Source organism: Lynx canadensis, chromosome C1, assembly GCF_007474595.2.
Source record: "Lynx canadensis isolate LIC74 chromosome C1, mLynCan4.pri.v2, whole genome shotgun sequence".
NCBI lineage: Eukaryota > Metazoa > Chordata > Mammalia > Carnivora > Felidae > Lynx > Lynx canadensis.
Genome location: NC_044310.1, coordinates 24255235 through 24271471, shown reverse-complemented (window position 1 = coordinate 24271471; position 16237 = coordinate 24255235). Strand labels below are relative to the sequence as shown.

The window sequence follows — 16237 nt, the reverse complement described above, 5'->3', positions numbered from 1 at the left end:
AAGTAAGATGCTTAACTAACTGAGCCATCCAGGTGCCCCTAGTCATGGTGATTTTTGAATGCTTACATATTCTTTGGCACTGTTCCCTTCAAGACGTTAATCCTAATTCCCCTCTGCATGAGTGTGAGCTGGACTTAGTGACTCACTTCTATAGAATAGAATAAAGTAGAAATGATAGTGTGTGATTTCAGAGTCTTGGTGATAAAAGCAAAACAGCTTCCTGCTTGTTCTTTCTCTGTCTTGGATCTGTTGTTCTGGGAGAAGCCAGTATCCTCAGGTGTCCATGGAGATGAACTGAGGCTTTCTGCCAACAGCCATGAGAGTATGCCACCTTGGAATGGATCCTCCAGCCCCAGACAAGCCCTCAGCAGACTGCAGTCCCAGCTAACAACTTGAGTGAAACCTTGCAAGAGACCCTGAGCCGGACCAACCAGCTAACCTGCTTCCAGATTCCTGACCCTCAGAAATCTTGTGAAGTAATTAATATTTGTCCTTTTAAGTCATTAAGTTGTGGGGGCAATTTGTTATGCAGCAATAGATAACTTATACACATTGTCGTACCTAAAAATGCTACCATAACAAAAACCTAAAAAATGTGACTTTGGAACTGGGCATTGGGGGAAAATGGAAGGACTTTGAAAGATGAGTGTTAATGAAACTTGACTCTTTCAAAAAATATTAGAGTCCTGATGGCCTTTGAGGAAGCTGCCAGTGAGGGCTTAAAGGAAAGCCATACAAATCTGATTGGACACTGACAGAAAAGGGGTCCTTGTGATGTGTTGGCAGAAATTTAGCAGCACTATTGCCTGCAGTAAGGTGAAAAGTGGAAAATGTACCTAATAAATCAGGTAATCTAGCTAAGGAGATTCCCATGCAGAATGTTGAAGGGGCTGCCTGGTCTCTTCTTGCCACTTGTAGTAAAATATGAAAGGAAAGAGATAAGGTAAAGGAAGGACTATTTGACAAAAGGAAGCCAGAACTTTCTGGTTTCCAGAACTTTCTGGAAAATTCCTAGCCTCTCCAGGTGGCAAATGGTGCTAAAATTAAGAAATGGCTTCTGAGTAAATATTAAATCCAGGAAAACACAGTCCAAAGGTGAAGTGAAGGGAGTAGCATTAAAATCCTTTGCCAAGATCTAAGAAAGATTGAAGGTATTACCTCAGAGTATTGTTCATTTAGATAAAAAAACCCTTTAAAGATTTAAGGATGCGACTCAGGGACCCTCATTTAAAGAGTTGGATTCCTTTTAAGTTTATTTATTTATTTATTGAGAGAGATAGAGAGAGAGAGCAAGCAGGGTAGGGGCAGAGAGAGAGAGGGAGAGAGAGAAACCCAAGCAGGCTGTGTTGTCAGTGCAGGAGCCCAACTGAGGGCTCAGTCCCACGAACCGTGAGCTCATGACCTGAGCCCCTCAAACAGTAGAATTCTACGAAACTTAAGCTTATTGTTCCTCAACAGAAGCTCAAGGCAGAGAAGGGTTTATCTTGAAGAGCTTTGTGAGGATACCTTTTCTCTAATGGAGTGAACTTCAAGAAGATTCACGAGAGCCCCATGTTTTTCAGAAGTGTTTGGAAGAACGCTGCCCACTTGGACTGAAAGGATCAGAGGCAATACAAAATGAAAAGACACCTTCTGACCCCCAAAATTCTGCTGGTAGAATGCAATCTGTGAAAACTACATAGTTGCGGGGCGCCTGGGTGGCTCAGTCGGTTGGGCGGCCGACTTCGGCTCAGGTCATGATCTCGCGGTCGGTGAGTTCGATCCCCGCGTCGGGCTCTGTGCTGATAGCTCGGAGCCTGGAGCCTGTTTCAGATTCTGTGTCTCCCTCTCTCTGACCCTCCCCCATTCATGCTCTGTCTCTCTCTGTCTCAAAAGTAAATAAACGTTAAAAAAAAAATTAAAGAAAACTACATAGTTGCACATTGGAATTGTTTCCCATGCAAAAGGAAGGATGACTCAGAGGGCAGAATCAAGAGCCCAGAGAGTAGAACCAAGAGCCATGGATGATTAACCCCAGGCCTTGAGTTCTAATCAAGGAATTTCCAACATTTGTCCAGATAGATTTCAGAATTACTATGGACCAGTGATTGATTTGTGCCTGCGTTTTCATCCCTTTTGAACAGGAATGTCCATAGTGCTTATCCCATATGTACCACGACTGCCAGTTGGGTAAGCATGAAACAGATAACTTTTCTCTTTAGTTCCTGGGTCTTCAGATCAAGAGGGACCATCTTCAAGGAGCTGTATTTAAGGAACTATACCCTTGGGAGTTACTGTAAGATGTGGATTCACATGAGAGACTGGATGACATGAAAATTTACCTAATCCCTAAATATGAACAAGGGATTAATGGGCAGAAAGGAAGGGTATATATTTTCTGAATTGGGGTGATGGTTTATTGGTCATTGATTCATTGAATTAGATTTGGCTGAGAGTGACAATCTAAAATAACAATGGCTTCAACAAGACGTAAGTTTCTTTTTCTCTCACATAAAAAACCTGGAGGTGGATGATTCAAGGCTAGTATAGGAGCTCCATTCTATGAAGCCTTCAGGGAACCAAGCCTGTTACCAAGTTTCTGTTCCACCATACCTAGCTTGTGGCCCTAATGCTCCTATTCTAAAATGGACTGCCAACTCTCAACGAAGATAGAGAAAAGGAGAAGAATGGGTAAAAGGCATATATTTGCTGTCACTTAAGGAAGATTGCTGGAATCTGCCACATCACACTTTCATTTACATCCCATTGCTCAGCACTTAGTCACATGGTCACATCTAGCTGCAAGAGAATCTGAGAAATACGGTCTTTACATGGGGTAGTAATATGTATAGTTAAACATTCTCTTACTAAGGAAGAAAGAGAGAAAAGATGTTGAGGGACCACTAACAGTCTCCTAGAGTCAATATTGTTACTTGTAGAGAATAGAATCCACTCAGGGTACTTTAAACTGAAAGAGCTTTTTATTAGACAACATTGTGCGATTTATGAATATCCCGGTGGGCCAGAGAATCATGCTTAGATGCTGAAAGTTCAGGACAACATCAACCATGAGAAACTCCCAACCACACCACGTGACTATTGTCATAGGATCCCAAATGCTGCCACCACCTAATACTATGACGTTAGGAATAGACATTGAAATCTCTGCCAAGCTGCCCCAGAAGAACCAGCCCCTTCAAACTAGGCTTGCAAGAATAGCTAACATACCCAGAGGCATGGCTTTTGCCTCACATTTCTCCTTTCCTCCATTTCAGTCTCACGAGGATGCATCTATTTGAAAAATAACTTCAGGGGAGTCTGGGAAATGTAGTTTTTAGCTTTCCAGCCTATGCAGTATAGGAAGGAATACAAGAAGGGGATTGGAGAGTGTGTTAAATGAGCCAATACACAGTATATGCCACAGTCCATCATTTTGTATACTAGTTATCCGTACAAACTTACCATACTTAAATTAAAAAAAAAAAGTAACAAAATGTTCCCGCCTAATATAATTCAACTGTCATAGAAAAAAAATTCTCATTATCTCAGTGAAAGGGAATACCCAATGACTCATGAAGAACTACATCATTCTCTGAGAAATATTCATGTCTTATCCATTAAATCATAATATGATATTCTGTAACCAAGAAAGAAAATGTGTATAGTTACTACAGTCCTTGTTTCTAAAACTGGTCACAGGGAATAGTTGGCATTTATAATTTCCTTCCTCTCCTTCCTTTGTTATGTCCCATAATATGTTTTGTCTTTTATGATTTGTTTTTTGCTTTAAGGCCTATTTTATTACATATTAGGATTATTGCCTTCTAGATTCTTTTGATTTGCATATGCCTGGCATAGCTTTTTCTTTTTTAATATATTTTGGAGAGAGAGAGAGAGAGAGGGAGAGCAGGGGAGGGGCAGAGAGAGAGGGAGACACAGAATCCAAAGCAGGCTCCAGGCTCTGAGCTGTCAACACAGAGCCCAATCCAGGGTTTGAACTCACGAACCATAAGATCATGACCTGAGCCAAAATTGGATGCTTAACCTACTGAGCCACCCAGGCACCCCTGGCATAGCTTTTTCTATCCTATTTTCAACCTTTCCATTTCTTTTTAAGTATATGCTTTGATAAATTATATTGTTGGATTTTTAAAAGCTAGTCTGAGAATTTCAGCCTTTTAGTTTTGAATTTAATGCAATTATTGTATTTGCAGTTAAGATTTACTTCTGTCATATTTTACATTTGCTTTATGTTTTATTCCTTTTATTCTATTTTTACTGTTCTTCTCTTTAGTCTATTGGTTAGATTGAGTTTTCTTCTCCTGATTTAAAAGTTATATATTTATATTTTGTTCATGTTGTGGTTGTCTTTAATTTATTACCTATATTCATGTTTTTTACTCCTGTGAATAATTAAATGTATCAATATTTATTTCTTCACCTTAATAAGAAAGTACTTAAGCCTATGCTCATCTCTCTTTTTTTTCAGAGAATTGATATTATTTGTTATAGATGTGTTTTCTCTTTTCACCTTATTTGATACAACCCCTTTTCTTTAAAAACAAAGATAAACTTTACAAAAGTATTTGAATACTCTCTCTCTCTCTCTTTTTTTAAGTAAACTCTAGGCCCAACATGGGGCTTGAACTCAGGACCCCAAGATCGAGAGCCACATGCTGTACCGACTGAGCCAGCCAGGCACCCCAAAGCACTTGAACACTCATATTGCTCCAATCTCTTGGAGCATCTCTGGGATTTGTATCTCATCTCAAATTCTTTCTCCAATACTATTTTCAGTGTTTGTGTGGCAAAGCTTCCAAAGCATTGTGTACCGGAAAATATTTTTATCATGCTCTAACATTTGAATGACAATTTTACTGAATATAAAATTCTAGAATCAAAGTTCTCTTCCTGTGATACTATAAAACATATCGCTCTATTCTTATCTTGCATCCAGTGTTGCTGTTAGGTAGTATGATACCAACTCACTCTTCATCTTCCCATAGAATTCTTTTTTTTTAACTTTTTTAAAAGTTTATTCATTTCTAAGAGACAGAGAGTGAGTGGGGGAGGGGCGGAGAGAGGGAGACACAGAATTCAAAGCAGGCTCCAGACTCTGAGCTGTCAGCACAGAGCCTGATGCGTCATGATGATTAACCAACTGAGCCACCCAGGCACCCCTCTTCCCATAGAATTCTTCTTTTACAATTCCCTTACAATTTTCTCTTGTCTTTGATATTCTTGCATTTTACATTTGATAGTCTTATATTTTGTTATAATGTGTCTGAGTGTAGATTTTTGTCTTAATGCTCCTGTTCGGCACTCTATGGGTCCTTTTAGTCTAAGACCTTTCATCCTTCTTTAATTCTGGGAAGGTTACCTTCACTATTCAAAAAATAATTTATTCCTCTCCATGTTTTTTCGCCTGCCTTCTGGAACCCCTAATTTTTCAGATGTTGGCATTTTTATTCCTGTTCTCCATGTCTCTTGACTTCTTTTTATATTCCTTATCTTTTTGTCCTTTCTTGCTATCTTATGGAAAGTTCCTCAATATGATCTTGAAATTTACTAATTTTTCTTCAGTCACATCTATCCCTCTATTTATTCTATCTTTTGTGTTCTTTCTATTTTCAATTCTCATATTTCTTCTTGGTTCTTTTTTATGATTTCTCATTACCTCATATGTTAATATAATCTGTTCTCTAAGTATTTTTATCATCCTTATTTTAAATTTTTTATTTTATTCCAATAGTTCTTACATTTTATATATATATATGTGCTTGTGTGTGTGTGTGTGAAAGAGAGAGAGAGAGAGAGAGACAGAGAGATTCAGTTTATTGTTTCTCTCATACTGGTTGTATATTGGCTCATGAATTCATGTCCCCTGAAAGTATTGGCTATTGTGTTGGCTAATGAAGGGCTTCTCAAACTGTGTTGAAGAACCAGATTGTTTTTGTTTGTAGGCGTCTTTATTGTATAAAACTTCTTACATTTTTTCACTTACTTTCACTTTCTGTACTTATTACAGACTGGGACATCAGTCTGTGAACCACACATTGACCAGTATTGTCCTAATGCACAGTGGAAATGGGTATTGGTTCAGAGTGATATATTGTATTAGCCTTTCCAACTATCCCCTTCTTTCATTCTGAGAGGATTATATGTCACCACCCATTGCTGTGTGATGTTCACTGCCTCTCCGGAGACAGAGTGCAGTTCCCGGACCCATTGTCTAGTTTGGTTTTGTGACTTGCCTGGGCCAACGGAGTATGAACAGTGACAGCATGCCAGTTCTGAGCAGGAGCTTTAGGGCACATCATATGTTTCCACCAGTGCTCTTGTTCTTCTTCTCTGCTGCATAAATATGTGACCCAGGGGTGCCTGGGTGTCTCAGTCAGTTGGGCGTCCGACTCTTGGTTTCAGCTCAAGTCATGATCTCACAGTTTGTGAGTTCAAGCCCTGCATCAGGCTCTGCACTAGCAGCACAAATCCTACTTGGAATTCTCTCTCTCCCTCTTTCTCTCTGCTCCTCCCCTGCTCACATGCTCTCTCTCTCTCTTTCTCTAAATAAATAAACATTTTAAAAAATAGTGTGAGCCAAATAGGGGCTGCTTTTACAGCCCAACCTGGGTCCCAGAGTGAGGTACTTTGAGCCATGGAAGCTGACCTATAATCACCAACTTGTAAAGACAGCAAAAAATATATGTTGGTGGTTGTAAACCAAGGGTTTGCAGACTACAGCCCATGGGCCAAATCCAATCTACTGTCTGTTTCTGTAAGGTCCATAAGCTAAGAATTTTTTTCATTTTTGAAAAGTTGAAAAGTAATATATGGTCCGTAAGTCATATATTAACGAGACTTACGCCAAAGGAACCAAGAACACACAATGGAGAAAGGGCCATCTCTTCAATAAATGGTGTTGGGAAAACTAGACAACAAAAGATTGAAACTGGACCATTATCTTCTATCATACACAAAAATTAACTCAAAATGAATTAAAGACTTCAGTATAAGACCTAAAACCATAACACTCCTAGATGAAACTGTAGGCTGTAAGCTCCTTGACGTGGGACTTGGCAATGACTTTTTGGATTTGACCCCAAAGCCAAGGTGTCAAAAGCAAAAATAAACAACTGGGACAACATCAAACTAAAAAAACTTCTGCACAGCAAAGAAAATGCTCAACAAAATAAAGGCAACCTACTGAATGGGAGAAAATATTTGCAAATCATATATCTGATAAGGAATTAATATCCAAAATATATAATGAATTCATACAACTCAATAGCAAAACCAAAAACCAAAAACCAAAAATCAAAACCAGTCTGACAAAACCAAACCAATGGGCAGAGGATCTGAATAGAAATTTTTCCTAAAAAGGCACATGGGTAGCCAATGAGTACATGAAAATGTGCTGAACATCCGTCACCACCAGAGAAATGCAAATCAAAACCACAATGAGACATCACCTCACTCCTGTTAGAATGACTGTTACCAGGAAGATAAGAAAACAGGTGTTGCTGAGGATGTGGAGACCAGGGAAAGTTTGTGCACGGCTGGTAGAAACGTAAACTGGTGCAGGCACTGTGGAAAACAGTATGGATGTTCCTCAAAAAAACTAAAAATAGAACTACCATATGATCCAGCAATTCCACTTTAGGATATTTATCCAAGGAAAACGAAAACACTAACTTGAGGAGACATACACACCTCACGTTCATTATAGCATTGCTTACAATAGCCAAGACATGGAAGCAACCTAAGTGTGTCCATGCACGGATGAATGGATAAAGAAAATGTGATGTGATACACACACACACACACACACACACACACACACACACACACACTGGAATATTATTCAGCCATAAAAAAGACGGAAGTTTTGCCATTTGCAACAATCTGGATGGGCGTTGAGGACATAATGCTAAGTGAAATAAGTCAGAGAAAGACAAATACTATATGACCTCACCTATATGTGGAATCTAACAAAACAAAACAAATTCATAGATACAGAAAACAGATCGGTGGTTGCCAGAGGTGAGAGGTGGGGTGGGGGGCAAAATGGGTGAAAGGGGTCAAAGGTTACGAACTTCAAGTTATGAAATAAGTCATGGGACTGTAGTGAACATGTGGTGACTGTTGTTAATCATATTGTGTATTTGAAAGTTGCTAAAAGCATAAACCTTAAAAGTTCTCAGCATGAGGAAAAAAAATGTGTAACAGTGTGGTGATGGGTATTAACCAGACTTACTGAGGTGATCATTTTGCAATATACACAAATATCAAATCATTATGTTATACACCTGAAACTAATATAATGTTATATGTGAAGTATATCTCAATAAAACATGATCAAAAGAAGGATGAGATTTGGGACATAAAAACCATATGAAGTTCAAATTTTAGTATTCATAAAGTTTCATCAGAACGTAGGCACACTTGCTTGTTTGCATATTGTCTACTGCTGCTTCCTTGCTCTAAGGGCATAACTGAGTCGCTGCAACAGACACCATATGTCCCACAAAGCCCAAAATATTTACTATCTGGCCCTTCACAGAAGAAGTTTGCCAGCCTCTGTTGGAAGCCACAGCGATTTTGACGTTGGTTGTTACTGGAGCAAAAATGACTAATGTAGTCGAAATGAGTTTAAGGAGAGGGAAGGGAGTAGCTTCAGAGAAGGGAGTGCCAGGCACCACCAAACTGCTCTGGATCCTTCCCATTTGCTGTCACTGTGGACCGGCAGCCCTTCTGAGCTTTTACCTTTCAACTCCTTAGCAGAAGCAGCATTGGGATAAGGTATCCTCTTAGCTTGTAATTCCTTAGCCTTGAGTATTTGGAGGAGAGGCTGGCAGAGAGAATGCTCACGTGCTGTAGTCGGTTCACCCCCATCTTTGATCCCCCAGCAGGAGTTGGCAGCGCCCCCATATCAGTCTTTCAGTACTGGCAGCCTGGGTTTTTGCTCTCCGCACTGCAGCCTGAACCTGTTGGAAATATTTTTGTTTCTTTGGGCCCTACTCAAAGTTGTCAATCCTTTGGATTACTTGGTAGGTGGATCAGAGCAGTTGGAGAAGGTAGAGGGGAACATATGCATTCTGCTATGTTTTCCTAAATGAAAGAGAAAGAGTTGGGGTAAGAGCCAGAAATTTTGTGTACCCCACAGCCTATTTTATCTATGCTATAGACAGTAAGGAGCAAGCATTACCAATGTTCCATTTTTGGATGCAGCAACTATAAATTACAGATGCTTTGTTATACCCTTGAACTAGGGGAGGGGTGTTGCAGCAAAAACCTGGCTCAGGTATGGAATTGTTGTGAATATGAATATTATCTGTGGTGGGTGTCTTGATGCAAACTAGGTTGAAAATCTCTGGCCTGGACCTCTAAATGCAAACTACTTAAAGTGGCTCACAATATCTTTCATGTTCCTTACCATTCTCTCCTGCCTCCTGTTCCCCAGCTTCAGGAAGCTACCAGTATGTAATGTGCTTCCTCTTGCCTCTGGACATGCTTTCTCCCCTCCATCTGGATTACGCTACTCTGTACCTTCATTTGCCTGGGAAGGTATTTTCCTTCAAGATTCAGTTCAGACATCATTCATCCTGTGAAGCCTTATGATATATCCCATGAGGTAGGTGTTCCTTCCTCTCTGCTTCTGCATGGCCCTAACAAGCATGTCCGTCATTGTTCTTATGTAATGTTTTCATAGCTTTTCCTTTGTCCATTTCTTTCAACTACTGAAAGAAGGTACTGTATCTTACTATGATCATCTTCATGTGTGTGGCCTGATATCAGCTGGTATCAATCAATGTCTCGTCAGGAGACAGAAAGCATACCATGAATTTAAGCATGGAAACTTTAGTATAGAGAATTCTATTTTTTTGAGAGAGAGTGAGAGAGTGGAGGAGAGAGGCAGAGGGGGAGAGAGAATCACAAGCAGGCTCCATGCCCAGTGTGGAGCCTGACACAGGGCTTGATCTCACAACTATGAGATCATGACCTGAGCCGAAATCAAGAGTCAGACGCTTAACTGACTAAGCCATCCAGGCACCCCACTATAAACAATTATTAATTGGTGAAAGGTGTATATATATATATATATTTACACACAAAAAAATTTTTATTTACTTATATAAAGAGATTTATTATAAGGAATTGGCTTACATGATTATGAAGGTTGTCAAGTCCAAATCTGCACTGCAGGTCAGAAGGTTCAAGACCCTGGGGCTCCTGGGTAGCTCGGTCAGTTAAGCAACCTACTCTTGATTTTGACTCAGGTCATAATCTTGCAGTTCGTGGGTTCGAGCCCCATGTTGGACTCTGTGCTGATGGTGCAGAGTCTGCTTTGGATTCTCTCTCTCTCCCCCTCTCTCTCTCTCTCTCAAAAATAAATAAGCCTAAAAAAAAGAAGAAGGAGGAGGAGCAGGAGGAGGTTTGAGACCTAGAAGAGCCAATGTTCCATTTCCAGTTCAAAGGCAGTCTGCTGGTAAAGTCCCTGTTACTCAGAAAGGCCAGTCTTTTTGTTCTTCAACTGATTGGATAAGCCCCACCTACATTATGGAGGGTAATCTGCTTTACCCAAAGTTCACCAATTTAAATGTTACTCTCATCAAAAACTACCCTCTAAGTTGATTCAACACATAAAATTAACTATCACAGGTGATTATCTACTAAAAGGGTAAAAGAGAACTTCAAAGAAAACAGGAATAACTAGTGGCAAAACAACAGACAAACAAAAAACAAGAGCGGCTAGCAAGGAACAAAATTATAAGACCCTCCCATCTCTCCTGCCAAGAAGGAGATTTAGATGACTGATGATTTCTCTGCAGCTCACTGGATGATAAAGTTCACTGAGGTGCCACAGGCCTGAACTGGAGGGTCAGAGACCACCCACCTACAGGCCAGTATAACTTGCTGTAATGTGAGCACCACTCCCCTGGTTTAGGATCAAGAACAAAGATAAACCAGAGCCAGAACCCCTGCCTCTGCTATTGCAGTCTCTCCAGTGCCCTCTATTAACAAGGACTAACATTGTTCCAGCTGACAAAGAAGACATGCTTACAGGGTCCTTCTCTTTTCACCAAAAAAGGGCAAAGAAGGGTAGATTTAGACAATAATGTGATAAATTGCTACACTTAAGGAACAAATGCGTGTTTTCTTTTTTAATTTTTTTTAACATTTATTCATTTTTGAGAGAGAGAGAGACAGAGCATGAGCGGGGGAGGGGCCGAGAGAGAGAGGGAGACACAGAATTCGAAGCAGGCTCCAGGCTCTGAGCTGACAGCACAGAGCCCCACATGAGGCTTGAACCCACAACCATAAAATCATGACCTGAGCTGAAGTCAGACGCTTAACTGACTGAGTCACCCAGGAGCCCCCAAATGAATGTTTTCATCACCAAGAACTGTAACTAAGTAGGAGGATCATGTGTTGTCTGAGATAATCAAATGAGAAAAACTTATCAAAATTTAATAAGGAGGGGTGTGGGGCTTGTTACTGGAAGAAAAAGGGGAAATAGGCTGTAAGACTCCTGGTGACCAGGGAGATCAGAGACTAACAGAGAGCTAAGAGGACAAGATGGGCCGATTCCTGTGATGTTTTACTAACTCTTTAACAAATGTGATTATGTTACCCTTATCCCAGAAGTAGAAACCTGTACTTCGTATCCTTATTATTCCAGTGACCATAAATCCATACCCATGCCACAATTCAGAACACATCATCACAATGAACTATTTTCCCAGTTTTGAATTTATTTCCCTAAGACTATTTACAAAGGAAATAAAAATTAAATCTCACTTTGTTTCGTTTAATGTATTACTCCACCTAAAATAATATCTTATTTAAACTTATTGGTTCAGGTAATATTAAGCTAGCATTTCCCTTTTTTATGTTTATTTATTTATTTTGAGAGAGGGAGCATGAGTGAATGAGCAGGGAGGGGCAGAGAGAGACTGAGATGGGGGGGGGGAGGGGCTCAATCTCAGGAACTGTGAGATCATGACCTGAGCCGAAATCAAGAGTCGGTGGCTTAATTGGCTGAGCCACCCAGACGCCCCTAGGCTAACATTTCCATAATTCATTCTGTTTATCTCCCTACTATATTTGGCTACAAAATATTACACAAAGACTATCACATTTTGGTTTTGTTGTTTTTTTTTTAATTACACAAGCAACTTGTGAATGCAGTCTTGTAAAAGATTTAAGCAGTGCAGAAGTATACATGGCTAAAAGTGAAAGTCTTCGCTTACCAAGATCGGTTGTGCTGGATCCCAATTATGCATTTCCCCGGATGTGCTCAGTGGTCTTTTCTCTCACCGTTATTGAAGGCCCCTGAAACGATTGCCTGGTAGTAAGTACATTCCTCTAGTCTGCAGGGAGGAGGCCTGTCACTCTCCTAAGGCAGAGGAGAAATTGCCTTGGTGCTCTACTGGTTTATCCTGGAGGGCTTACCATGGGGACTACTCCTGGCCCGCCATGTTGCTCACAGGCATGACCCATTCTTGCCTTGGGCCTCAGAATCACCTTTGGGGCTTATCTGTTGCTGCTAAGACACAATATTCCATACAACCTACTCAACACCCATGCTTGCAGACTGGCTGGCCAGGCTGGTTCCAAAAATGTGGGGAGAGTTGATGCCTTTGGGGGTGAATGCTTTGTCTAGTGAAATACAGCAATGAGCACATAAATTCTTCTCCCTTCCTCCCCACCATGGACAGTTGAAAGATACAGTAGGTTTATACAGCATCTCTGATGACCTCTCTTGAGACCAAATAATCACTGGTGCTTGCTATAAAGCTGGGCCAGCTCAGTGATACATCTACATCTTTATTGTCTCCCTTCCCTGCCTTACTCTCTTTTGCCCCTCACTCCTGCTTCCCTAGAACTGCACTATCCCCGAAAGTGTTAGCACATAAGCTTTTGCCCTAGGCTTTGCTTTCTAGGGAACCAAGTTAAGATTCCAACCCTCTCATCCTACTTTCTTCCCCAAAGGTCACCATTGTTAATAGTTTAATATGTATCCTCTATTAATTTACTCACAGAAGTGAAGTTTTTGTTTTGCTTAGTTGTTTTACATGCATATCATACTATACATTTCCTCTGAGGCTTGTTTTTTAACAATATGTTTTGGATATCTCTAATATTAGTAGACACGTATTCAATCTCATTTTTTCCAAATGTTATAAACATTTTCAATCATACAACAAAGTTGGAAGAACTTTACAGTGAATGCCTGTGTACTCATGACCTAGACCCTACCATTAACATTTTCTTAGACTTGCTTTATTTCATATCTGTCCATCCCTCACTTCCTTCACCCATTCATTTTCCTTTTTGATGGATCCAAAGTAAATTGCAGACATCAGTACACTTTCCCCTAAAAAAAGCATCATACATATAATTAATTAGCATTTAAAGTTTGCATACACATTTTCATTCAAGGTAAAATATATGTACAATGAGATGTACAAATCTTAAAGTCTACTTTTGCTGAGATTTTAAGATTTCATACATTTGTGTAATCAAACCCTCTGTGAAGACATAGAACATTATCATCACCCCAGCAAGTTCCCTCTTGCTCCCTTCCAGGTCAATTCCTGACCCTAATCTTCTATAGGCAGATAAGAAGAAATAAAATTTCTTCCAATTTTATTCCATAAAAGTTTAGTTTTACCTGTTGTAAAATTTCATATAAGTGGAATTATAAAACATGTGTTCTTTTGTGTAAGGGTTGTTTCATTTGGCATAATGTTTTTGAGATTCACCCATATTGTTACATGTAGTAGTGATTCCTTTGTATCATTGAATGATATTCCACTACATAAATATAGAAGAGTTTATATATTTGTTCTCCTATTGATGGGCCCTTGATCTGTCTCCAGGTTGTGGCTATTATGAATATGCACATTTTTGTATATCTTTTTATGTACATAACTTTTTTTTTATCTCAGTTTTTTGTTGTTGTTGTTGTTGTTTTATGTTTATTCTTGAGACAAAGAGAATGGGCAGGGGAGGAGCAGAGAGAGAGGGAGACACAGAATCCAAAGCAGGCTCCAGGCTCTGAGCTGTCAGCCCAGAGCCTGACACAGGGCTTGAACCCACGACCCGTGAGATCCTGACCTGAGCCGAAGTCGGATGCTTAACTGACGGAGCCACCCAGGTGCCCCTGCACATAAGTTTTTTGATGTTTGAAATTCAAATAACTTTTATTTAAATTGAAAACAATTCTTTTTAAAAAATATTTATTCTGAGAGGGGTCCCTGGGTGGCTCAGTTGGTTAAGCGACCAACTTCGGCTCAGGTCATGATCTCACAGTTTGTGAGTTTGAGCCCCGCATCGGGCTCTGTGCTGACAGCTCAGAGCCTGGAGCCTACTTCAGATTCTGTGTTTCCCCCTCTCTCTACCCCTCCCCTGCTCATGCTCTGTGTCTCTCTGTCTCTCAATAATAAATAAACGTTAAAAAATTTTTTTACAAATATTTATTCTGAGAGAGAGGAGAGGGAGAGCAGACACACATGTGAGTGGGGGAGAGGCAGATAGAGAGAATCCTAAGTAGGCTCTGTGCTGTCTGCATAGAGCCCCACACAGGGCTGGATCTCACGAACCCTGAGATCATGACCTGAGCTGAAATCAAGAGTTGGATACTTAACCGACTGAGCCACCCAGGTGACCCTAAATTGGAAAAAAAATTCTTAAAACTGCATTTAGAGTCAAAACCCTTTTGCTATGAAAATCATGAGTATTTCTAGGTAAGACAGAAATATCTCTAGGTTAACAAGATCAGATTTGACTTTGGACTTTGGACTGTTCTTTAAACAGATTATAAGGAATGGAGGAAAAATAGGGTATTTACAGAAAATATCTACATATGCGCTCAGCAGTACAAATTTGGTGACAAAAGAGACTTAAGTACATGTTGGCATCTAAGAAGTAATTTGCAAAGTGCTTAATTTCATTTTCTTAGATTTTAAGAATGCCTAAGATCCTTCTCCATCCTTGATCTTGGGAGCCAAATAGTACTTTAAATGTCCCATATCAGCAATTTTACATTCTACACCAAGGGATACATCTGCAGACATACTGGGTGTCACTGTAGGAGAGAGTGGAATGGCTTTGTAAAGAAGTTCAGGTACCAGTGCAAAAAGAAGTTAGCCAAACCAGCTCATTCGTCTCTATGGTAACAGCTTCCTCCTCTTTATCGACATTACTTGTGTGTGAAAACTTAGTATTTCTACCTCCTAGTACTCCATCTTTTGCACAGGAAATTATGACAGCATCTCCAATATGACTGAGATCTCCCTATATATGTGCACATTCACCAGAAGGCATATTTACTACACAGCTATACTCCTGTTCTAGAATTCCAAGTTGTTCAACACCTAAAGCCATTACCTTCATTTCAGAATCTGAAACCTTTTCTTTTCTTTTTTAATTTTTTTAATGTCTGTTTATTTTTGAGAAAGAGAGAGACAGAGTGTGAGCCAGGGAAGGGCAGAGAGAGAGGGAGACACAGAATCCGAAGCAGGCTCCAGGCTCTGAGCCGTCAGCACAGAGCCCAATGTGGGACTCGAACTCGCAGACCATGAGATCACGACCTGAGCCGAAGTCAGACGCCCAACCAACTGAACCACCCAGGCACCCCTGAAACCTTTTCTTGATTTGGAGTTTCAAATACTAGTGCCAGGGTGTCCGCATGATCTTCAGCTCTTAGTGAAATGATGTCTTCGTTGCCGGCACATTTTAGTATTTTGGACATGCTGGTGAGGTTCATGTCCATGGTCAAGTTGCGGTGGCAGTGACACATGTGGAAGCCCACAGGCAGGGTGAGCTGCACCAGGGAGACGTGGGAGGAATCTGTGCTCGGCAGGTTTACGCCGCTCCTGCTTCTGTCCCAGGGGGCCTCCTTGGTGAGATCCTTAAGCACCCCCAGCACCTTCTGCAGGATGGAGCCCTGAACCAGGCACTCCTGGAACATGGTGGCAGAGTCTCAAGGACACAGCTACAGGCGGAGGTAAGGGAGGAAGTCATAGCAGGCTTTGTTGTCACGGGATAGGAGCGAGCTGGCAGACACAGGAACGAAAGCCTGAGACCCAGGAAGATCACTGCACATAAATTCCTATTTCTCTTTGAGTAGATACCTAAGAACAGAATTGCTGGTTCATGGGGTAGGTGTATGTTTAGTTTCATAAGCAAATATCACACTATTTTCCAAAGTGGCTGTACCATTTTACACTTCCACAAACAACGTACAGAGTGC

General features: G+C 40.5%; 1 pseudogene; it reads right to left on the bottom strand.

Moving 5' to 3' along the window:
* Nucleotides 1-14957: 14957 nt before the first annotated feature.
* Nucleotides 14958-15955, bottom strand: LOC115521578 (annotated as a pseudogene).
* Nucleotides 15956-16237: the final 282 nt, after the last annotated feature.